We start from the raw sequence: 26,639 nt of genomic DNA, 5'->3' as shown, positions 1-26,639 counted from the left end.
CAAATTTTAATACTTAAATCTAAACTAACTGGTGTAACACTTCATTTATTGTTTTCCATGATTTTTTAATCCATTGTTACAACTATGAAAGGCAACTTATTTAGATTGGATCATATCTCCATGTCACATTGAGTGGTTCAATTTTAATTCAAGATTATTGCAAATCATAATCCCATATTCATCATAACCAGAGTTGATTAAAAAATTCAGTCAACAAAACTTCATGACAAGTAGCATACTTGGATGTCAGGTTTTTTGGATTTTCCCTTCTTGAATTATATTGTACTTCAATCAAAAATTTATGGTACACCTGCATTCAATTTGTCAATGCCCCAAAGAAATTAATAGTTTTCCATCTGTAGATCTAGATCTAATGCAAAATCCAAATGCTGGTCAGCATAATTTGTTTTAGATGATTAAACTTCGTATTATACAACGGTATAATGAAATATGTACCGAAAATTATCAAAACCACAAATGAATCTTTATCAAATCTAAGTCTTCAATTTCTGACAGATACCAGCTTGTTCTCCTGTTGAAGCAAATGTACGATGCTTTCTTCTGTAAATACTTGGTAGTGAATAGTTACATAAACAATTGAACAGGAACTAAAAATACATCATTAAAAATTGGTTAAAGAAATTACACTAATATGTTGCAAAAGTTCAATCATAATCCACGGAAAGCAGAAATCAGCTGGTAGAACTTGAAATTGAAGACTTCAGTTTCCATTTTAACTTTAAACATTTAAAACATATTAATTTTGAAATCAGCGACATAAACTGAAAAAAGCTTGGTTTTGAAGTAACTTTTTTAATTCATAATTTGATATGCAACTAATTATGAGTAAAATACAGCATATGAAAATAAGGAAATGAGCTGCAGTACCAAAGTGAAAGACATCTCAATCTGCCGTTGTTAAATTCTGATCTTTGATTACAATTTAGTTTTGGTATTGTGGGTCAGCATTTATTACAACAGGTGTACATGCACTCAGAGTAAGCAAGAGCTACATGACCAGATCAGGTAACAGGTAGCGTTTATTGTTGCTTTAACACTATACTGCAAAGCAATGGCACAGAATTAAAATGAGACAATGTTCTCATGACCACAGTGATTATACAAAAGCTGCTTGACAAAACAGTACTACATACAATTAAATTTTCAGAAATTAGACAATGGCACAAGTAAAGACTGGTTGCAAACTAGATATTTAAAATTGTTCGCCAGTTCAAGTGGAGAATAACGCTTCCCGATTTTGAGGGGCCGCTGTGGGCTGCTATTCATGCAGCCTTCCCAGGTCAGGTTCCAGGATAAGATGTTAAAAGTCTGCCAGTGTTTAGGAAAAACAGACATAGTTCACAGAGCTCCCAAAAGCTCCAGCACCGTCCACTACGAGGCCCAGGACAACGCATCACCTAGATGTCCAAACTCGCCTTGAGGCCCCAGACAATGCAACTCTTGATCTCTGAACCTGGCACAGCTCCAGTCGCAACCGGACTTCACTTCCGATTCCACCGCTCCATCCTCTTCTCTCGACCCCCAACCGCAGACACCCCCAACGTTGACCCGACGAGTCTGAAAAGCCGCTAGGCCACAACAACACAAAGGGGCTTGACCTCCTCCCCTCTAGGCCACACCCAAAACTCCGTTCTTCAGCGGACGGGTTCTCCGCACTTCGCAGCATCAGCTTCTGTTCAGTGCTTCCCACTTGTAATGCTCGACTCACTGAGATCCAAAGTCCATCTTTATCAAATCAAAAGTTGTGCACGGTACCAGCTTGTGAGTTCCTACGGCAATTGTAGTCCAGAGTAGCTGTGGCTGTACCCGTTCTTTAAATGAGCCATTGACTTGAAGCATTAACTTCCAGTGACTTAGATGCATTTCAAAGGATTCCAAGGAACATTTTGAACAGCAGCAGAATTGGTTAAACGTTACAACTGATTTCACACTAACATCAAAATTATTAACATCATTCATTGCAAGGCTATTGATCAGACTGTTTGCCTAAAATATCCATGTGACACATTATTTATTCAAATGGAATAGATTGCTTATGAAGATATCACAAAGTTATGATAAATATGATAATTTTTTTCAGCTTCCTTCCCAGGTCACAAGGTAATGTTAGCAAAAATCTTCGCAAATGTTTATTTTAGCCTGATACGAGGCACACACAAGCTGCTGTCAAGCTGTTTTAGAACCATAAAACATTGCAGCACAGAAAGGGGCCCCTTTGACCCTTCTTGCCTGCGCTGAAACATTTTTTTGCCTAGTCCCACTGTCCTGCAACTAGTCCATAACCCTCCATACCTCTCCCATTAACTGTCCAAATTCTTCTGAAATATTAAAATTGTGCCTGCATTTACCACTTCAGCTTCCAGCTCATCCCACACTCCCACCACTCTCTGTGTGAAGAGGTTCCCCCTCATGTTCCCCCTAAATGTTTCCCCTATCACTTTTAACCTATTGTATTTCACCTACCTTCAGTGCAAAAAAAATCTACATTTATTCTGTCTTTCGCCCTCATAATTTAAAATATCTCCATAAAATTTTTCTATGCTCCAGGAAATAAATCCTAACCTGTTTAACCTTTCCCTTTAACTCAGTTCCTGAAGTCCTAGTAAACCTTCTCTGCACTCTTTCTATCTTATTGATATCTTTACTGTAGTTAGGTGACCAAAACAGCACATAATACTCCAAATTTGACCTCACCAATGTCTTATACAACTTTAACATAGTATCCCGAATCCTATAGTCAATACTTTGATTTATGAAGGCCAGTATGACAATTTACAACCCTATCCACCTGTGAAGCCACTTTCAGGGAATTATGTATCTGTATTCCCAGATCCTTCTGTCCTACTGCACTTCTCAGTGCCCTACCATTTACTTTTTATTGTGACAGAGTATATAGATATGTTTTTGGGAGATATATTGGGAAAGGTTTGTTGGAGCAGGTCACATAAAAACACTTTAATACAGATCTTATTTGAAATACTGGAGCATTGCCCCAGTGTAGACATATCGGCTCAGAGCATTTGCAAGAGCTTTGAAGAGTGCTCAAGAGACTTCACTAATGGATTGTTGTTTACAAAAAGCAACAGATGAAAGATCTTGCTGGAGCCGCAGATTGTCTAGAAGAGAACAAGTTGTTCTAAGAGGGTCATATGGGTTTGAAAGCAGAAAGAATCAAACAGGCTTTCTCTCCGAGAGCGAGAGACAGAGATCATTTGTACAGTGTTACACCCAGCAGACAGCTCCTGGGACTGGAACAGGACAAGCTGACATTTGGAAGATGGCCTGGTCAAAGCCTTTGCGGTTCATGCAAGACAATAGGACAGGCTGTCTAATGTTTCACTTGGAATAAGTTAAACAAAAAGGAACTCTGTGGTGACCTGAAAGAAAGAGGTTATCATTTGGAGAACCCTGACGGGATTAGTTTCATCCTGGAACAACAAATCTCTCTATCTGAAAACAGACGAGAACCTTCCTGAGTGGTAACCATTTACCTTTCAAGCACCAAAACCTGGTGAACTTTATAAATGTTAAATTCTGTGCACAGTATAAGAATTGCCTACAACCAGTGAACCTGGAGGAATGAGAAGTGAGATTGGACTGTGAACCAAAGAATTTTTCTGAACTTATACACACATTACATACACGTGCACTTAAAATTAGAAGGGGGTTAAGTTAGTTAAGTCAATAGTGATAAGTTGAAGTATGATTCTGTTTTCATGTTTAAAGATAATTAAAAGTAACTTTTTTTTAAGTAACCATTTATCTTGGTGATTATCTTTTGCTGCTGGCTTTATGGGTCCTCGAGCTCGTAACAGTATGTAATTTTGTGGTTTGTCCTTCCAAAATGCAACACCCCACACTTGTCTGCATTAAATTCCATGTCATTTTTCAGCCCATTTCTCCAGAGGTCCTGATTCCTCTGCAAGCTTTGAAAACCTTCTTCACTGTCCACAATGCCTCCAATCTTTGTGCCATCAGCAAACTTGCTGATCCACATTTTCATCCAGATCACTGACATAGATAATAAACAACAATGGTCCCAGAACCAATTCCTGAGGCACACCACTAGTCACAGGCCTCCAGTCTGAGAAGCAATCATTCATCACTAGTCTCTGGCTTCTCCTATCCAACTATTGTCATATCTAGTTTAGTACTTCACCATGAATACCCAGGATCTGAAATTTCCTGACTAACCTCCCACGTGGGATCTTGTCAAAAGCCATACAAAAATCCATGTAGACAATATCCACAGTTTTTGTCAACTTTCCTGGTAACCTCCTTGAAAAACTCATAACTGATTAAATACGACCTACAACACACAAAATCATGTTGACTATCCATAATCAGTTTCTGGCTATCCAAATAATTGTATACCTGATATCTTAGAACACCTTTCAAAAATTTACCTATGACTGATGTCAGGCTCACCAGCCTATAATTTCCAAGGTTGCTTTTAGATCCTTTTTACAACAAAGGAACAATGTGAGCTACCCTCCAATCCTTTGGCATCTCACCAGTAGTTAAGGACATTTTAAATATTTTTGCCAGAGCCCCTGCCATTTCTGCACTAGCCCCCTCCCAAGGCCCGAGAAAATATCTTGTCAGGCCCTGGGGATTTATCTACCCTTATTTGCTTTAAGACAGCAAGCACTTCCTCCTCTTTAATCTGTACAGGTTCTATGACCTCACTATTTGTTTTCCTTTCTTTTCACAACTCTATTCCCTTTTTCTGAATGAATACTGATAAAAAAAGTTTAAGATCTTCTTTAGTTCCATACAAAGCTGACCACTCTGATCTTCAAGAGCACCAATTTTGCTCTTAATGTACCTTAGTATTTTCCTTCTCAATGCAACCTCATGCCTTCTTTTAGCCTTCCTGATTTCTTTCTTGGTTTTTCTTGTATTTTTTATACTCCTCAAGTACCTCATTTGCTCCATGTGGCCTATACCTGTTATATACCTCGCTCTTCTTCTGAACCAGATCTCCAATATCCCTCAAAACCCATGGTTCCCTCTGCCTACTAACTTTACCTTTAATTCTGATAGGAATATACAAACTCTGAACTCTCAAAATATTGCCTTTGAAGGTCCTCCACCTACCTCACACATCCTTGCCCAAAATCAACATCCCAATCCACACATTCTAGATATTTTCTCATTTCCTCAAAATTGGCCTTTCTCCAATTTAGAATCTCAATGCGAGGCCCAGCTCTAACCTTCTCCATAATTAACTTGAAACTAATAGCATTATGATCACTGGACCCAAATGTTCCTCTGCATATATTTCTGTCACCTGTCCTGTCGAATTCTCTAATAGGAGATGCAATATTGCATTATCTCTAGTTAGTATCTTGAGGTATATATTTATTGAGAAAACTTTCCTGAACACATTTGACAAACTCCAAACTATCCAGCCCTTTTACAGTAGGGGAGTCCCAGTCAATATGTAGAAAATTTAAATCTCCTACTATCACAGCATTGTTTCCTGCAGCTGTCTGCTATCTCTCTACAGATTTGCTCCTCTGATTCTTGTTGACTATTAGGCAGTATACAATGCAACCCCATGTTGTGGTCATACCTTTCCCATTCTGCAGCTCCATCCATAGAGCCTCAGTAGACAAATCCTCTGGTCTGTCCTGCCAGAACAGATCTGTCATATTTTCCCCGATGAGCAATACCACTCCTCCCCCTTTCATCGCCCCGTTCTACCGTGTCTAAAGCAACAGAAACCAGGAATACTGAACTGCCATTCTTGCCCCTCCTGCAACCAAGTTTCACTAATGGAAACATTGTCATAATTCCATATGTCAATCTATGCTCTAAACTTGTCTTCCTTTCCTACAATACTCCTTGCATTGAAATAAGTGTACCTGGGAATATTTCCACCATGTACAACCCGTTGATCTCTAACAGTGCATGCAATTTTCACATTATCTTTTCCCTCCTCCACTCTTCTATCTGCCCTGGCACACTGGTTTCCATCCCCCTGTAAATCTAGTTTAAATCTACTGGAGCAGCATTAGCAAATCCCAAGCAAACCATTCTCTTTTATGCCATTCCACCCCCCCCCCAAAAAAAATTCCAGGTTCCAATATGAAACATTTTAAGTTGACACAACTGACATTGTGGGGAAAATACCCCTGATTGCTCTCCAGAGCTCTGCACTGGTGTCCCATCACAGTCTGCTGCTGCGGCAGTTAGTTCATCTTCAATACATACTACAAACCAGCCGCAACAGATGTCACAGCAACACATTGTACAATAAAGTTACTGTCAAATTCTGGCTCTAATTTTGGTTTACATCCAACTTGCAATAAATATTATTTCAAAAACACTTCAGTCAATCTGAGAATATTCAGCTGAAAATTCCAAAGAACAGGAATAAAGAATCTCGACTGCAAATTATTTCAATTATTGACTGGTCAATTCACAAAAATCCATGGACAACTTCAAAAAGGCACAAGCGCCTAAGCAACTTGAATAATTTAATGCAATACAAGTTTATGTCCTAAAATGTTTCACAAAAATTCTACAGTAGGCTTAAGTTGTTTAAAACATTTTGCACATTCCAGTAAATGGAAGCAACTGGAATTCCTGCAACCCTAGTATACTTGCTCACAGGGGCTCAATTACACTAGAGAAGTAAGAGACTCCAAATACATCAACTCTCCTGCTCAGGTCCAAATTCCAATCAGAAGCTGCTGTCCAGAAGACTGGGAAGCTATGCCAGATGTGGCATAAACTCATTTGGACAAGAAAAAATACTGGAACTGCATGTTCCAAGTGGAGGACTGGGATTGCTGAAATCTACATTAGAAAACTGCAAGCCAATTTACAATGACAGAATGATCAATGTTGGGTGCTGGGAATTAGTGGTGCTACAATTAAGAGACTGTGGGCAGAAATCACAACTGGAGGATAAGTAATTAATTCTGAATGCACAACTGTTATTTATTATGTTAAAATAGAATAATTACAATGCCCCCAGCCAAACAACAAAAACTGATATTTGAGGAGATGGAAAGTATGGGATGAAAATCTAACTAAACACAGCACTTTTGGGCATTTCAACAATACCCTCTGCAGAATGGACAGATGTCCAATTGGGCAGAACACTGAGTTGAAAACAACTGACAATAAAATGAATTAGATTCAGACCAACTACAAAAATATACTTCTGCCCTTGTCTAAAACTTCTGTATGGAAGATCTTCAGGAGAGCTGTAGCACAAAAGAGATTTACAGATTGATGAACAAAGTACATGTTTACATCACAGTAACAGCAGCCTCCTACTCAACATTTGTTTAATTCATTTACATTTATTTGAAAAATTAAAGTCATCAGAGACGAAGATTTCTTAAGATTTAAGTGCAACTTATGCAAATGTCTCATTTTCCAAATGTGGCATCAAAAAAGGGGCTTATTGGAGCAGACATGTTCAGGAATGAAGTACAGATATTTCTAAAAGATGTCAAAATGTTTGAATGGGAATAAATATGCAGTGCTGAGGGGAATGAGTAAGAGTGGGACTTGGATGATTTATGGTTCCATTGGTGTTTATCCATCAATCTATATTTTTACTGGATTAAAAATTTGCTTGCTACCAGCCATAAAATGTAACATGTGGTATCACCAAATTAAATGAATTATAAAGAGTTCATTATTAATGATGTTGTACAAGATGAATTAATTTTTTGAGATCATTTAAAAATCTTGTTCAATGACCAGATTTCCCTTTGCATTAAAGAGGCCCCAGTCTTTCCCTGATTATTCTTTTCCCCTTAATTTACAGATATTTTGCAACCTCTTCTGTAGGCACCTCCCTTCTCTAGTTATACTCTTAACACTCTCTTGTTCTCCACACCTCCCATGTGGTTCTTTTAAAAAAAAATCTAGATACCTTCATTAGCCCGAAAACATTTTCTCATAAGATACAAGAAAATGGGGTTCCCAATCTTGACCTCAGCACCACTGTCCTTAAACCATTGACTTTATTGTAGTTTACATAGCTCTCAGTCTCCATCTTGATTTAATGGCTGCTTCCATAGTTCGCTGGAGTCAAGATTTCACAACATTAATGACCCTCCAAGGAAAAAATTAACGGTCTTAAATATGTGCCTCCTTATTCTGAAACTATACCCCGACCTTCAATTAGGTCATTCAATTAGCATCCATCTTGTTAATCCACACCAGGCCCTTGTATGTTCCAGAAGGTAACCTCTCATTCTTCTATATTCTCTTAAGGCCTACATGCTCAACTTTCATTCAGACAGCAATCACCATTGTATCAATTAACCTTTGTACTGCTTCAAATAAAACCATATCCTTTCTTAACTATGGACACCAGTGCTCGAGATGCTGGCTCATTTTTCAAAGTTATACCAAAACTTATTTACTTCTATACTTCACATCGACACCAATGGCCAACATTCCATTAGCCTTTCTAATTGCATATTACACCTGCATGACAACCCCATGTTTCATGCAGCAGGATGCCCTAATCCACCACCTTTGCTCCACAACATATTTTAATCTCAATCATTGAATAATTATTTGCTTTTTCATTCCTCCTTTGCAAGTGGATAACCCCACATTTTCCAGGGAGACAAGAAAGTGCATTAATGCCTCTACTTCCTCGGAAGCCTGAGGAAATTTGGCATGTCACCTGCATCCTTTAACATCTTCTGCAGATTCACCAAAGAAAATATCCTGTCAGGGTGCATCACTGCATGGCATTGCAATTGCTCCCCTCAAGACCACAAGAAGCTGCGAAGTTGTGAAAGCAGCTCAGACCATGAAATACCCCTGCCATCCAGTCACTTCATCTACACTTCCCACTTCCTTGGAAAAGCAGTAACATTTTAAAAGACTCATCCCACCTTGGCCACACTCTCTCAAGATCTTCACAACAGTAAAATAGTGTTCCTTTTTTCTATTCTAACTGCTCTCTCTCAGTATCTGCATGTTACACTTTCTCTGCTATGAATGGGGTGTCCAGCTAGACTGCTCACAAAACAAACTTTATCATTGCATCTAGATACATGTGATGATGAACTTGAATGGTTGTCCACCTGGAATGAAGCAATAAAATGTGCAGACGCTGTGATTGTAGTCAATACACAAAATTGCTGGAGAAACTCAGCAGGTCCCTTAGCATCCATAGGAGGACCAACATATCGGGCCTGAGCCCTTCATCAATTCGTCCCCTTAATTATTAACTTTAACTATTTGCATCTCTTTGAGGCTCTTTGTGTCCTCTTCGCTAACCTACTTACCGTTCAAACAATACATTTTGTCACAATATTTGGCTTCTTTATCCGGTTCATCAATAATATGAAAATGGCCCATTTATTCCGCATATTTACTGTTAGTCAGCAGTTTGTGCTGCACTGGTTCACCATTTTTGATTTTATTTGTTACACCACATTGATGCTGATCAATTGTCACAATTTTCTCAATGTCATTGCTGTTCTGTCCTTAAAAAAATTCCAACAACTTTGTGTGATCACCAAAGTCTTTCAGGTTGTTCAACCTGTCTAAACAAATATCATTTCTGAGAATAACTCAGATCCCTGAAGTTTCAAAGTTTTTGGAGTGTTGCATTATGGAGAATTATCAGAGCATCCATTTTTTTTTCAGTCAGATTACTCATGGGATTGATTGGTGTACAAAGTTAAAAAAATCATTGAAATTCATAATAATCAGACAATACAAACAAACTATAGCACCCATTCAAGCAACAACACATTTGCAGAATGCTCAAATACTATTGAAAACAAAATCTCACTCCATCTAAACACAAGGGACATAAAAATTCAACAAGTTTTGAACAGGTGATTTCAACAAGATGAGATACACTCGTCCATAAGCAACAGATGAAAACTATACTGCACTGATCAAGGACACATTTAACTCAAACATCACCCCCAATTCAATTAAGCCATAATAAATTTTAAATTACTTAAGTACAAATTAAGAGAACAAGAATTGAAATAAGCTCATCAAATGCAAAGTATGAAGATTTGTTGTTTGATATTGGTGTGTCCAGTTCTGGACAGGAACAGAAACATTTGATGCAAGTCAGCCAGATTTATTCCCCTTATTACTTGGCATAGAAAGAATACTTAAAAATAATCTTTTAAGCCAACCATTACATTTGTGAGATAAATCACTTGTCCCCATCATCACCCCACCCCCATGTAATTAGGAAAAGAATTGTAAGAACTTAATTAAATTAACTGGTAATATTTTACCCTTGGTCAAATAGGGCATATAGCCATTATTTTTATTTCACTTTTCAAAAGCAGAATATTGGACAAATCATAAATCTCATTTCCAAAAGGTCCTCGATCACCTCATTGCTCCCTTAATTACTTCTCCCATCTAGTGGGCACAATAAGAATTACTTCTCAGGTGGCTAATATTCAGTATATTATTAAATTAAATTAAAATCTGGCTTTAAATTTTCAATAACACTGATACCTGCAACTCTGAAACATTGTTGATTCAATTTTAACTCTGGTTGATTTTAATTTACCATCAAGTCCCCAATGTATTTAAATTTGAAAAAGCATATTGTTTTGCCTTGATTACATTTACCAATGAAATGCACCACCTTTATAAAAAAACTTCACTATTACCATAACAAACTTGAGTTTACATAATTTATATCTACTAAAATACTACGTGCTACATTCCAACACTGAAAGAAATACCATAAAAGATTTCAGTCAGCATGCAAAAATCTCTGTCTCTATCAAGCAAGCCGACTTCAGACCAGAAAATATCAACAAACCTCATCTGAGGGTGGCTTTCCCATCTTTCAAGATACCTTACTTAGTAAGAAATTCAAAGAACCAAAGAGCAGACAAAGAATGGAAAATGGTGAATGGAGAGAGAGAAATATCAAAAACTTATTTCTTTCCCCACCTCATTTTCCAGTCTGCATTCTTCTCTCTCCACTTCAGTCTCATAAGAACTTAAGAAAATAGGAGTAGGCCAAGCTGGCTCCTTGTGTCTACCCAGCATTCAATATCAACGCAACTGATCTAAATGAGTCCTCAACTCCTCTTCTGCACCAGATTTACACAGCCCTCAATTTCAATATTAAAAATTTATCCATCTCCATGCAAATATAGTAAAATCCTCTTTGTCCAGATGTAAAGCAACTGGCAGTCTCAACAACCAGCAAAACAAAATCTCAAAAAAATAAACAGGTAAAAAATATGAAAGTTTAAAATCGGCGTCCCCTTGTGGTCAGGTCTGCATCATGCAGCTCACAACCTCAAACAATCGGAAACTTATCTCATCCGGCATCTACCAATCCCAATTGGTGCCAGATACTAAAGGATTAATTGGAGGAAGAAGCTGATTGGAGCAAGAGAGGTCAGGTGACCTGAGGATTGGCAGCAATTTGCATTTAAAAAGGGGCGAGGTAGCAGCTAGAAGCTAATTGAAGGAAGAAGCTGAGTATCACGACAAAAGTAAAGGAAGAGGTCAATGAGGGAGTAGTCATGCTTTGGTGAGAACTGGTAAGAGGTGAGGGATAAGGGCCATCCTTTTTAAGAAACAAAAAGGATTCAAAAAGGTAGGTGCAGGTAAAGGCAGGCTTTATATATATTTTTTTCCTCTAGTCGTAAACAGTGGGATTGGCGACCACTGTTAAAGAATTGGAGCCAGAGTTAATGTTAGATGACTCTGGACCATTCGGGAGGCAGAGGAAGTCATAGACAGGAATTCAGGGACACTATCACACCTAGTAGGTAAGAGGAGTGTAGAACGATGACAATCAGGAGAAGGAAAAAGAACAGACAGGCAGTGTAGGGCACCCCAGGGCCATTTTCCTCAATAACAACTACTGTATACCATTTTGTATACTATTGGGGAGGATGACCTACCAGGGACAAGCCTCAGTGATCAGGTCTATGACACAGAGTGTGGTCCTGTGATTAAGAAGGGAAGGGAGGAGAAGTGAACTGTAGTAATAGGGGATTCCATAGTTAAAGGGACAGATAAAGAGGTTCTGTGGAAGAGATTGAGTTTCCCAGATGATACATTGCCTCACTGGTGCCAGGGTCTGATCTATCTCAGATTGACTTCAAGGCCTTCTCAGGAGGGAAGGTAAACAGCCAGATGTCATAGTCCATGTAGGGGCAAATGATGTGGGTAGGAAGGCTGGGGAGGTCTTAAATGGAGAGTTCAGTGAGTTAGGGGCTAGGTTGAAGGACTGGACCTCCAGGGTAGTGATCTCAGGACAGTTACCAGTTCCACATGCTAGTGAGGTTAGAAATAGGAGGAAAATGCAGATTAACATGTGGCTAAAGACTTGACATGGTGCAGGAGGGAGGGCTTCAACTTTCTGGATCATTGGGCTCTCCTCCAGGGAAGGTGGGACCTGTTCAGATGTGGCAGTTTGCATCTGAACTGGAGGGGGACTAATAACCTTGCAGGAAGGTTTGCTAATTTGCTAATTGGGTTTAAACTAGATTTGCAGGGAGGATGGGAACCAGAGTGCCAAAGCAGATAGGAGCTGAGGCGGGAAAGGAAGATGTGAAAAATTATATGTACCATTAGAAGTCAACAGGTTGTATGTGGTGGAAATGTTCTCGGGTACATCTATTTCAATGCAAGGAGTACTGTAAGAAAGGCAGATGAGCATGGAGCATAGATTGCCACATGGAATTATGACATTGTGGCCATTAGTGAAACTTGGTTGGAGAGGGGCAGGACTGGCAGATCAATGTTCCGGGCTTCCATTGCTTTAGATGCGATAGAATGGGATGGGGGGGGTGATGAAAGGGAGAGGAGTGACATTGCTCGTCAGGGAAAATTGACAGATGTGTTTTGGCAGGTAAGACCAGAGAGATTGTTTACTGAGGCTATAATGGGTGGAGGTGAGAAATGGGTAAGGAGTGACCACCCTCATGGGATTGTATTACAGACTCCCCAGTAGTCAGCGAGAATTGGAGGAGCAAATCTGAAGAGACATAGTAGACAACTGCAGGACACATAAGATTGTTATAGTAGGGGATTTTAATTTTCCACATATTGAGTGGGACTCCCATACTGTAAAAGGACTGGAAGGCCTGGAGTTTAATAAATGTGTACAGGAAAGTTTTCGACATCAATATACAGAAGTACCAACTAGAGAGAATGCAATACTGGATCTCCTATGATGGAACAAGGCAGGAGAGGTGAGAAGTTTGTGTCGGGAACATTTTGTGTACAGTGATCATAATGCCATTAGTTTCAAGTTAATTATGGAGAAGAATAGGTTTAGGCCTCAGGTCAAGATTCTACATTGGAGAAAGGCAAATTTTGAGGAAATGAGAAAGGATCTAAAATGTGATTAGTTGTTTTGAGAGTAGTGTTTGTATGTTCTTGTCAGGATTAAAAGCAAGGATCACAGGTATAGGGAACCTTGGTTCCCAAGGGGAATTGGAATCTAGTTCGGAAGAGAGAGAGTTTTATAATAGGTGTAGACAACATGGTGCAAATGAGGCATTTGAGGCATATATATAAAAAAGCAAGAAACCCTCAAAAAAGAAATCAGGAAGATTTAAAAAAAAAGACGGGGTTGCTTTGACAGACAATGTGAAGGAAAATACTAAGATTTTTTTTACAGGTATTTTAAGAGCTAAAGGATAGTAAGGGACAAAACTGGTCCCCTTGAAAATTGGAGTGGTCGGGTTTGTATGGAGACACAGGGAATGGGGAGATCTTAAAAGTTTTTTTTTAATCAATATTCACTCAAGAAACAGTCAGAGTTGTGGGAAGTAAGGAAAACAAGCAGTGAGGTCATGGAACATGCACAGATTAAAGAGAAAGTGTTTGCTGTCTTAAAGCAAGTAAGGGTAGATAAATCTCAAGGCCCTAACAAGATATTCCATTGGACCTTGAGAAAGGCTAATGTATAATAATTGCAGGGGCTCTGGCAGAAATATTTAAAATGACCTTAGCCACAAGTGTAGTGCCAGAGGATTGGAGGGTAGCTCACATTGTTCTGTTTATTTTTTTAAAAGTCCAAAATTAACCCTGGAAATTATAGGCTGGTGAGCCTAACGTCAGTATTAGGTAAATTATTGGAATTGTTCTAAAAAAATTGGATATAGTTATTTGAATAGTGTTACGAGCCCAGAGGGCCCCAAAACCAAGCAGCAATAGATATTCACCAAGACAAATGGTGACTTAAACACAAGTTGTTTTTAATTATCTTTCAACATGAAAACAGAATCACACTTTAACTTATTACTATTGACTTACTTAACCCCCTTCTAATTCTAAGCGCACATGTATGTAGTGTGTGTAAGTTCAGAAAAGTTCTTTGGTTCACAGTCCAATCTCACTTCTCATTCCTCCAAGTTCACTGGTTGCAGGAAATTCATATACTGTGCATTTATAAAGTTCTCCAGGCTTTGGTGCTTGTAAGGTAAATGGTTACCACTCAGGAAGGTTCTTGTCGGTTTTCAGAGAGAGATTTGTTGTACGATGGACCACCAGCCACTTCAGTGTCTTGCTTTTTTAATTTGGTTATGTATTCCATTAATATTTAGAGTCATATAGTTCAGCGTAGCCATTTTATATTTTGTTTATCTTCTCTTTCCGTTTTTCCATCATTACCTTTCCTCCTTTTCCATTTCTGTTTTCTTATTTTCAACTCTTTACCAGACAACATTCCTACAACATCCAACATTTTCCTTATTCTCCTATTTCTATCTTCTTTATCCCCAATCTCCCCTTCCCCTCCTGAGTTGCCCTTTATCCCTTGTCGGACAACCACATCTCCCCTCTCCATTTGGATTTGCGAATCCACTCGCAAGCGTCAACTGATTTTGCAGTGACCGCTCTTTTCCCCCCACCCAGCCCCCCCCAGAAAAGATTTCGTTTTTTATATGTCACAAAGGTCACTCTTTTAGTTCCCTCCTTATTCTCTCTATTCCATTACCTTCCCTTATTAATTCTTGTCTATACTTTCTATGTTTTCCTCTAATTACAGATACTTTCACATATGCCCGTTGTCTCTATTCACTCTTATACCTCTTTACCCGCATACATATCAATCGTGGTCATTTTTACCCTCCTTACCCGTCTTCATCCCTCAGTCTATTTTTGTCTTTACCCACATACATATCAATCGTGATAATTTTTGCTCTCATTACCCGTCTTCATCCCTCAGTCTATTTTTGTAATTGTTCTGCAAATTTTCGTGCTTCTTCTGGATCCGAGAATAGTCTGTTTTGTTGTCCTGGAATAAATATTTTCAATACCGCAGGATGCTTCAGTGTAAATTTATATCCTTTCTTCCATAAAATCGCTTTTGCTGCATTGAACTCTTTTCTCTTCTTTAGGAGTTCAAAGCTTATATCTGGATAAATGAAGATTTTTTGCCCTTTATACTCCAGTGGTTTGTTGCCCTCTCTTACTTTTTCCATTGTCTTCTCCAGCACCTTTTCTCTTGTAGTATATCTTAGGAATTTTACTACAATAGATCTTGGTTTTTGTTGTGGTTGTGGTTTAGGGGCCAATGCTCTATGTGCCCTTTCTATTTCCATTTCTTGCTGTAGTTCTGGACATCCTAGGGCCTTAGGGATCCATTCTTTTATAAACTCCCTCATATTCTTGCCTTCTACATCTTCCTTAAGGCCCACTATCTTTATGTTATTTCTTCTGTTATAATTTTCCATTATATCTATTTTTTGGGCTAGTAATTCTTGTGTCTCTTTAGTTTTTTTATTAGATTCCTCCAATTTCTTTTTTAAGTCTTCTACCTCCATTTCTGCTGCTATTGCCCGTTCTTCCATCTTGTCCATTTTTTTCCCCATTTCTGTTAAGGTCATATCCATTTTATTTATTTTCTTTTCTGTGTTGTTTATTCTTCTTCTTAAATCATTGAATTCCTGTGTTTGCCATTCTTTAAATGACTCCATGTATCCTCTAACAAGAGCAAGTACCTCCTTTACCTTGCCTATCTTTTCTTCTTCTATTTCCCTGTACTCTTCCTCTTCCTCTTCTTCTTCCTCTAGGTTGACCATCTGTTGTTTCTTTGCTGCCCTTTCCTCCTCTTCTTTCTTGTTTCCATTGTCTTCTGTGGTGTCTTCTTGCTGCAGGTGTTCTGCAGCTGTCGTTGCCGGCTGTGGAGATCGACTCCCCAGCTGGTCCCCCCTCCCGTCGGTGTGTTTTTTTGTATGCGCATCGCGCATGCGCGAGGAGTCGCGCATGCGCGGTTGCGCACTTTTACTCGGCTCTGTGAGCCATTGTTGTAGTTCTCTTTCTACCGACCTGAGGTAGTGGGGTCTTCTCTCCGCAGCGGGCCTCTTCGGACAGGTAAGGCCTTCACCTTTTTCCTCCGTTGTCTTCTCTTCCTCTCTTCTTTCCGTTGATTTTGATTTTTCTCCTTTTGTCTCCATCTTCTTTCCACCTTTATATTCACTTTTCTTTAACTTGTATTTCTGTGCCTTTGTATTTTCTCTCGTTTTTCCCGACTTTTCTGGAGAGGGCTGGAGTTCACCGTCCGGCCACTACTCCATCACGTGACTCCTCCCCACTTCAGTGTCTTGCTGATGAAACTTGCCCCCTCTGGGTTCTCCAAATGATAACCTCTTTCTTTCAGGTCACCAGAGTACCTTTTTGTTTCTCTTATTCCAAGTGAAACATTAGACAGCCAGTCCTCTCCTCTTGCATGAACCACAAGGCTGAATCAAGCACTTGCAACCCATCTTCCACATGGGGTTTTCCACAAGCTTGCCAGTTTGTCCTGTTCCAGTCCCACTTGCTGCTGGTGGTGGTAACACTGTAGAAGTGATCTCTGTCTCTTTCTCTCTCTCAGAGAAAGCCTGTTAAACTCTCTCTACTTGCAAAACCACATGACCTTCTTAGAACAGCTCCACACAATCTGTGGCTCCAACAAGATCTTTCATCTGTTGTCTTTTTGTAAACAACAATACATTAGTGAAGTCTCTTGGGCACTCTCCAAAGCTCTTGCAAAAGCTGTGAAGCCGAAGAGTCGAGCATTAGTAGAGCTCCAGTATTTCAAATAAGATCTGTTTTAAAGTGTTTGTATGTGACCTACTCTAACAAACCTTTCCCAATTTATCTCCCAAAAACTATGTCACAATAGCCAGAAACTGACTAGAGATAGTCAACCTGGCTTTGTGCATAGTAGGTCTTGTAGAGTTTTTCGAGGAGGTTACCAGGAAAGTTGACGAAGGATGTTGTCTATATGGACTATAGTAAGGCCTTTGACAAGGTTCCACATGGGAGGTTAGTCAGGAAAGTTCAGACGCTAGATCTTCATAGTGAAGTACTGAACTAGATATGACAAAGGCTAGATGGGAGAAGCCAGAGAGTCGTGGTGGATGATTGCTTCTCTGACTGGAGGCCTGTGATTAGTGTTGTGCCTCAGGGATCAGTGCTGGGACCACTGTTGTTTGTCATCTATATCAACGAGCTGGATGAAAATGTGGTAAATTGGATCAGCCAGTTTGCTGATGACACAAAGATTGGAAGCGTTATGGACAGTGAAGAAGGTTTTCAAAGCTTGCAGAGAAATCTGGACCAGCTGGAAAAATGGACTGAAAAATGGCAGATGGAATTTAATACAGACAAGTGTGAGGTGTTGCATTTTGGAAGGACAAACCATGAAATGACCTTCACAATAAATGGTAGGGCACTGAGGAGTCCTGTAGATCAAGGGGGATCTGGGATTAGATACATAATTCTATGAACGTGGTGTTACAGGTAGATTGGGTTGTAGAGAGATCTTTTGGCATTATTGGCCTTTTCAATCGAAGTATTGAGTATAGGAGTTGGGATGTTACAGTAAAGTTGTAAAAGACATTAGGGAGGCCAAACTTGAAGTATTGTGTGCAGTTCTGGTCAGAAAACTACAGAAAAGCTATCAACAAGATAGAAAGAGTGCAAAGATTTACTAGGACATTGCCCAGGCTTCAGGAACTGAGTTACAGGGAAAGGTTAAACAGGTTAGGATTTTATTCCCTGGAGTGTAGAAGGTTCAATCGTAATCTCTTGTGCTGTATCTGTCCAGATTGCATATTCTGCTCATTCTACCATGAGCTTCCTCCAGGTGCCCTAGTTTCCTCCTAAACCAGTGGTTCTCAACCTTTTTGTTTCTACTCACATATCACTTTAAATATTCCCAATGCCCTAAGTGCTCTGTGATTAGTAAGGGATTGCTTAAGGTGGTATGTGTGTGGAAAGAAAAATTTTGAAAACCATTGTTTTAATCGTGCCTAAATGACTCATTATGTGTACATTTCATAACTCCAAAGGAAATGGGCCAATGTCAATTTTTCCCAAGCAAAATAGTTCAGTAACAATTGAGTCTAGAGCAGAGATTCTCAACTTTTCCTTCCCACTTACATACCACCTTAAGCAATTCCTTACTAATCACAGAACACATAGCATAGGGATTACTTAAAATGATATGTAAGTGGAAAGAAAAAGGTTGAGAATCACTGTCCTAAACTCAGCAAGCAGTTTACTGATTAAATTGTTAAGAGCAAATTGCCTTGTCTCTAGATGAGTGCTGGGGGGAGTTGATGGAAATGTGAGGAGAAATACAAGGGAGGAATTTGGATTGCTCATGACTATACAATCTGCTTGATTATAAGGAAATATGGAAAAAATGTATTGAGTATTATTAAGTCACGCCTTAGCCTCCTTTGTTCCCTAGAAAACAGATCCTCACTATACAAACTCTCCTTTTAGCCCAAGCCCTCCTGTCCAGGCAACATCCCTGTGAATCTTTTGTACACCATCTCGAGCTTAATCACATCCTTCCTACAACCTGATGAGCAGGACTGCAATAAACTCTCCAAGTGCAGCCTCCCCAACAATTCTGCATTCAATGCCTCGGCCAATAAAGGCAAGCTTTCTTCATCACTCTCCCTGTGTTGCCATTTTCTTTTTTTCTTTTTTTTTAAATTTTTTATTTTTCACACCATAAATCACATTAGCCATGATGTACACTATTTCTTTTTCACACATATACAGTGACTTTTTTTCCCACCCCCCCTCCTCCCAAGCCACCCCCCCCACCCCCCCTCTCATCCATTTTAGATATACAATCTAGGTTGCATTAAGCCAGTCAGACAATGTTGTCATTCAACAAAAATACACCCGAAATTCTACTGAGTCCATTCTTTTCTTTCCTTCTCCTTCCATCAACTTAGGTAATGTTTGTCCCCGGTAGGTTTTCGCTATTGTATTTAATGTAAGGCTCCTATACTTGTTCGAATATTCAATATTACTTCTTAACCTATGTTATTTTTTCTAATGGAATACATTTATTCATTTAAGTTTAGTAGTTTCTTCCTTTTAATTTGGTTATGTATTCCATTAATATTTAAAGTCATATAGTTCAGCGTAGCCCTTTTATATTTTGTTTATCTTCTCTTTCCGTTTTTCCATCATTACCTTTCCTCCTTTTCCATTTCTGTTTTCTTATTTTCAACTCTTTATAAGACAACATTCCTACAACATCCAACATTTTCCTTATTCTCCTATTTCTATCTTATTTATCCCCAATCTCCCCTTCCCCTCCTGAGTTGTCCTTTATCCCTTGACGGACAACCACATCTCCCCTCTCCATTTGGATTTGCGAATCCTCTTGCAAGCGTCAACTGATTTTGCAGTGACCGCTATTTCCCCCCGCCCCCCCAGAAAAGATTTCACTTTTCATATGTCACAAAGGTCACTCTTTTAATTCCCTCCTTATTCTCTCTATTCCATTACCTTCCCTTATTAATTCTTGTCTATACTATTTTCCTCTAAGTACAGCTACATTCACGTATGCACATTCTCTATTCACTCTTATACCTCTTTACCCGCATACATATCAATCGTGATCATTTTTACTCTCATTACCCGTCTTCATCCCTCAGTCTATTTTTGTCTTTACCCACATACATATCCATCGTGATCATTTTAACTCTCATTACCCGTCTTCCTCCCTCAGTCTATTTTTGTAATTGTTCTGCAAATTTTCGTGCTTCTTCTGGATCCGAGAATAGTCTGTTTTGTTGTCCTGGAATAAATATTTTCAATACCGCTGGATGCTTTAGTATAAATTTATACCCTTTCTTCCATAAAATCGCCTTTGCTGTATTGAACTCTTTTCTCTTCTTTAGGAGTTCAAAACTTATATCTGGATAAATGAAGATTTTTTGCCCTTTATACTCCAGTGGTTTGTTGCCCTCTCTTTTTCCATTGTCTTCTCCAGTACCTTTTCTCTTGTAGTATATCTTAGGAATTTTACTACAATAGATCTTGGTTTTGTTGTGGTTGTGGTTTAGAGGCCAATACTCTATGTGCCCTTTCTATTTCCATTTCTTGCTGTAGTTCTGGACATCCTAGGGTCTTAGGGATCCACTCTTTTATAAACTCCCTCATATTCTTGCCTTCTTCATCTTCCTTAAGGCCCACTATCTTTATGTTATTTCTTCTGTTATGGTTTTCCATTGTATCTATTTTTTGAGCTAGTAGTTCTTGTGTCTCTTTAGTTTTTTTATTAGATTCCTCCAATTTCTTTTTTAAGTCTTCTACCTCTATTTCTGCTGCTACTGCCCACTCTTCCATCTTGTCCATTTTCTTTCCCATTTCTGTTAAGGTCATCTCTATTTTATTTATTTTCTCTTCTGTGTTGTTTATTCTTTTTCTTAAATCCTTAAATTCCTGTGTTTGCCATTCTTTAAATGACTCCATGTATCCTTTAATAAGAGAAAGTATATCCTTTATCTTGCCTTTCTTTTCTTCTTCTATTTCACTGTACTCTTCCTCTTCCTCTTCTTCCTCTGGGTTGGCCATCTGTTGTTTCTTTGGTGCCCTTTCCTCCTCTTCTTTCTTGTTTCTATTGTCTTCTGTGGTCTCTTCTTGCTGCAGGTGTTCTGCAGCTGTCGTTGCCGGCTGTGGAGATCGACTCCCCAGCTGGTCCCCCCTCCCGTCGGTTTTTTTTTATCATGCGCATCGCACATGCGCGATTCTTCGCGCATGCGCGGTTGCGCACTTTTACTCGGCTCTGCGAGCCATTTTTGTAGTCCATTATTTACCGACCTGAGGGAGCGCGTTTCTCTCTCCGCAGCGGGCCTCTTCGGACAGGTAAGGCCTTCACCTTTTTCCTCCTTTGTCTTCTCTTCCTCTCTTCTTACCGTTGCTTTCGATTTTTCTTTTTATGTCACCATCTTCTTTCCACCTTTATACTCACTTTTCTGTAACTTTTATTTCTGTGCCTTTATGTTTTCCTTTGTTTTTCCCGACTTTTCTGGAGAGGGCTGGAGTTCACCGTCCGGTCACTACTCCATCACGTGACTCCCCTCCCTGTGTTGCCATTTTCAAAGAACTATGCATTTGTATCCCCAAGTCTCACTGTTCAATTAAAGCACTGGCAGGCCTCTGACATTCACTATGTATGTCATGATCTAGTGCAACTTTCCAAAATGCATCATGTGATACTCAGAGGCAAATTCCATCAGCAGTTTCCTTGCCTACATCCCAGTACATCGAGTTAACCTGAGATGACCATTTCACTGTCCATTATACCATTAATTTTGGTGTCTCCTGCAAAATATCACATCATGCCACCTTCATTTTTTCCAAATCATGAATAAATATGAGGAACAATTTAAAGACCAAGCATAGATCCCTACAGGTCTCCAAGCAACCCTCCACCATCACTCTCTGGCTCCTATCTAATTGGTATCCAATTTGTAAGCTCACCCAAGATGCAATGTGTTGAGGACATTATGTGATGCCATGAGGTGCAAAACACAACCTCATAACTCCCATGAGATTAGTTTAAAAAGTACCTATATAGAAAAGTTTTTTTTAAAGAAAACTACTTTAAAGTTAGTATAAAACATCTAACTAAATTTTTATAATGTCACCTAAGAAGTAGAAGAGAAGAAAAAAAGAAACTGGGCCTACCTTAGCATCAAAGTAGGCCGCTGAGGTATTCTCTCGATCCACAGGTGAGGACCCGGGAGAAGGACCTTCCTCCAGAGCCTTCTTTGCATTGACTCGTAAAGATGGCACCGGAGGGGAAACTAAAACTGCATTGCATGTGTGCAAGAAGTCGGGCATGCGCGGTGCAGTAGAAAAGGTTGAGAAAAAAAACTCAAGGTCACTTAAAGAGGCAGTCTGGAGTGTCAACTTCAGAATATGAAGGAGACACGAGTCCAGTGGAAGAAACTTCAGAAGAGTATGAAAGTGAAGAGGAGCAGACCAGAGGGAAGAAAAAGATTTTTGAGAAAGAAATAAGTAAGATTAAATCAAAAAATAATCAACTTCAAATCGAAATTAATTTGTCTTTGGAAAATCATTTTAAATTGTTGTCTGAAGAATTGAAGCAAGTTAAAACAGATTTGACATTTCAAGTGGAAGATGCAGTGGTGATGAATAACGTTTCACAAAGAATAAATAAGTTGGAAAATAAGGTTCGAGATGTTTGAGAGGAAGTGCAGCATATTGAAGATTGATTTAATATGTCTGAAGATTCTATGACTAGTTTAATCTGAATGTATGAAAAACTGCTGGAGAAAGATGACACATTGGAAAATTATCACAGAAGAAATAATGTTAAAATAGTGGGATTATCTGAAGGTAAAGAAGGAGAAGACCTGATATGATGTTTTTTTCAAGAATGGATACTGAAGATATTTGGAGAGGAACATTTTGAAGACAAGATTTTAATTGAAAGAGCCCATAGAGCTTTAAGACCAAAGCCAGGTCCGAGCCAGAGACCCTGATCTATACTGGTTAGATTTTTGAACAACCAGGAGAGAGAGAGGCTTCTAGGTTTGGTGATGAAAAGGGCTATGGAATATGGACCTTTGAACAATGAAGGGGATAAGATTTTCTTTTATCCAGATTGGAGTCAAACTTTTTTAAAGAAAAGGAGAAAATTTAACCCAGTTTAGTATGATGAAGGTTACAGATTTATATTGCATTATCCTGCTATTTTGAAAATGTTTGTACCAGGTCCACAGAATATTTTATTATCAAATTTTGTTCAAGTCGAAGAATATGCTCAGAGTTTGTCCAAAGTCCAAGTAACAGGAAGCACTGATTTGCTGCAATTAATTCAATATACAGGAAGGAGGATTTTTTACCCTTTTTTTCTGATGGATGAAGAATTGATATTAGATGGCATTGGTTGATTAAATCAAATTCCACCCCCACCCCCGCAGGGTTCAGGGGATATGTTAAGTTGCATGTGTTTTCGTGGCTTAGCCAGGACCCGTACAATGAAAGGAGGTAGTAGTGCTGGCTCTTGCAGAACTTAATGGGGGAGATCTTTGTTTCTTTTTCTTTTTTTCCTCTTTTAATAATTAAACATGTTGTATGTAATCTGAACTATTTTAATGTTTTTGGATTGCAGATGATGACGCTCGGATGATACTAAATTATTTTATGGGAATTCTTCCTGGATGGGAATGAATGAAAAGGGATTTGAAAAGCAGGTAAAAAATAAAGCAATTAAGATTATGTTTTATTATTAATGGGATTAACATGAAAATAAAAAGAGAGAAAATTTTGTCTTGCATTAAGAAATTAAGAGTGAATATTGCTTTAAACTCATTTAACTGAAAAAGATCACCTAAAACTGAAAAGAGATTGGGTAGATCAAGTAGTCTTTTCTTCATTTTAATTCTAAAGACAGGGGAGTGGTGATTTTATTTAATTAAAATTTACCAATTAAAGTTCAGAGTATGACTATGGATCCTGCAGGTAGATATATAATGGTAAATTGACGAATGGACTTTATTAAGTATATATGCACTGAATTTAGATGATGAAAAAATTATACAAGATACTTTTTTTAAATTTGTCAGATGTTTATGAAAATATTTTAGTAGGAGGTGATTTCAATTTTTATTTGAATCCTTTATTACATAGATCATCAAGAACAATAGTTAAATCTAAAGCTATGTTATATTTGATGAAGGATTTAAATTTAGTTGATATATGGAGAAAGAAATATCTCAGGTATAGAGATTATTCCTTTTATTCTAATAGATTTGATACATACGCTAGAATTGATTTATTTATTTTCAGCTCAAAATCAATTGAATATTGATTATAAAGCAAGAATAATAACAGATCATTCTCCACTACTGATGGAATTGGAGTTTACTGAAAAACAGCAGTCAGTATATAGATGGGAATTAAATTCTTTGTTATTAAAGAGAGAAGATTTTTGTGTTTTGATAAGACAGCATATTGAATTATTTTGTGATACTAATTTACATTCAACAGAGGATAAGTTTATTTTATGGGATGTATTAAAAGTTCTTTGTGAGGACATATTAGAGTTTTATTTCCAAAATTAAAAAGGATTATATAAGAGATGTAGATAAATTAGAAAAAGAAATAACAATATTGGAAAAGGATACTCAAAAATCACCGTCAGAGGATAAACACAGGCATTTAATTAATAAGATGTTACAATTTAACACAATGTCGACTTATAGAACAGAGAAAATGATCCTTAGATCTAAACAGAAATATTATGAATTGGGGGAAAGATCTCAAAGTTCTGGCTTGGCAATTAAAGCAGAACGATTAATGCAATACAATGAGATAATAAGAAAATGACATTTAAACCACAAGGGAGTTTTATGAAAAATTATACACTTCAGAATTATTACAGGATGAAACTATTAGATATAATTATTTGTCGCAAATAACATTACCTAGACTAACTGAGATAGATAAAAATGATTTGGACAGACCGTTTACTGAGCAAGAACAAAGAACTTCATTATTTACAAAATAATAAGTTGTAGCAGGGTCGGTACGGTTATAGCTCAAGTTAGAAAGAAGACTCGCACACCAAGGGAGTATAATCGACACTGGCTTTATTGGGTTGCATTTCCGTCTTTTATAGGCAGCTGGCCTTGTCACCACCGGGGCATGACTTGAGCAAGGCCGGCTGCTGATTGGTTGTCCCAGATGCACAGGCTTAGATTGGACACCCTGCAATCTGCTGGTTGTTATTAGCTGATTCGACCACTATTCCTGCAGCCTATGGGAGTGGGCGTCTCATCCCACATGTTGTCTGCCTGATCATTGTGTTCGACGACTGTTTGCTTTGTCAGCCCATGGAGTGAGCCGTGGGTTGCTATACAACTCCACCCTCTGAATGAGTGATTGGGACACTGTCTTTTGGTGGCCAACCCCTGCGCTGTGGTGTCAGGTGAGTAACTGGGTGGTTAAGGTCCAAGTGGGCCGGTTTCAGCTGGTCACAGCGTGGAAGTCTCCTCCCTTCCCCCAACATCCAACTCGCAGATGGAGCCATTGTGTCTGATGACATGGTATAGCCCTTCGTAAAGTAATTGAAAGTGTGGCTGGTGGGCCACACGTCAGACAAAAACGTAGTGACAGTCTGCAAAGATTTTTGGGACAAAGGCGCTGGCTTGCTGGGTCCAGTGAGCCCAGACACTCATGCAGTCGAGACCATGTAGCCCCCAGGAGCTCCCCAAGTCCTCGGAAGCAGCCACAAATTCACGTGGGATGACTAGGGGCATGCCATGGATCAACATGGCAGAGGAAGCGTCGGGATCCTCCTTTGGGGCAGTGCGGATTCCTAGCAGGACCAAAGGGAGTTCGTCAGCCCAGTTTGGTCCAGTGAGTTGGGTCATCAGAGCTGTCTTCAGGTGCCTGTGGAACTTCTTCACCAGCCTGTTGGCCTGCAGATGATGTGCTGTGGTGTGGTGGAGTTGAGTCCCCAGGGCATTTGCCAAGGTGGTCCACAGGCTGGAAGTGAATTGGCACCACCCTGTCAGATGTTGTATTCGGGGACCCCAAAATGTGCCACCCAGGTGTTCAGTGATGCCAGTGCACATGTCTCCGTGGAGATTTCAGGCAGTGGCACTGCTTCTGGCCATCTAGTCATCCGGTTGACCATGGTCAATAGATAACGTGCACCTCTGGATACAGGTAGGGGCCCCACAATGTCTATGTGCATGTGGCTGAAATGGTGGTGCGCTGGTTCAGAAGGCTGCGGAGGGGCTTTAATGTGGGTCTGGACCTTGGATGCCTGGAACTGAGTACATGTTTTGACCCACTGAGTTATCTCTTTATAGAGGCCGTGCCAGACATACCTGTTGGCCACCATTCCAACTGTAGTCCTGATAGTGGGGTGAGTCAAATTGTGGACGGAATCAAAAACTCACCTCTCCTTGTGATTGGAATGACAGGGCATGATTTACCTGTCAAGGTGTCATAGAGCCACGTTTGGTTACCTGGGGTGATCTGGATGTCCTCCAGTTGCAGGCCGGTAAGTGCTGTCCAGGATGTCAGGGCCACATAGTTGATACCCGGGCAGGGTCATGCACTGCTAGGATAGCCGGACAGGATAGGGCATCAGCTACCATGTTGGACTTGCCAGCAATATGTTCAATGTCCATTGAAAATTCAGTTATATAAGACAGGTGCCGCTGTTGCCTGGCTGACCACTGGTCTGACACCTTGCTGAAAGCAAAGGTAAGTAGTTTATGGTCTGTGAAAATTATGAACTTCCTGCCCTCCAGAAAGTTACAGAAATACCGAATTGCCAGATATAACACCAACAGCTTCTTATTAGAGGCACTGTACTTTAGCTC

At 39.2% G+C, this 26,639-nt stretch overlaps 1 protein-coding gene across 15 annotated transcripts in view; it reads right to left on the bottom strand.

Moving 5' to 3' along the window:
• Positions 1–26,639, bottom strand: part of mpp7a (MAGUK p55 scaffold protein 7a) — a 584,207-nt gene that overhangs the window by 356,001 nt on the left and 201,567 nt on the right. The gene's annotated exons all lie outside the window — the stretch shown is intronic.

The sequence above is a fragment of the Narcine bancroftii genome, chromosome 1, assembly GCF_036971445.1.
Source record: "Narcine bancroftii isolate sNarBan1 chromosome 1, sNarBan1.hap1, whole genome shotgun sequence".
In the NCBI taxonomy this organism is placed as follows: domain Eukaryota; kingdom Metazoa; phylum Chordata; class Chondrichthyes; order Torpediniformes; family Narcinidae; genus Narcine; species Narcine bancroftii.
The sequence above is the reverse complement of the archived record's forward strand: the minus strand, read 5'-3'. Positions and strand labels throughout refer to the sequence as shown.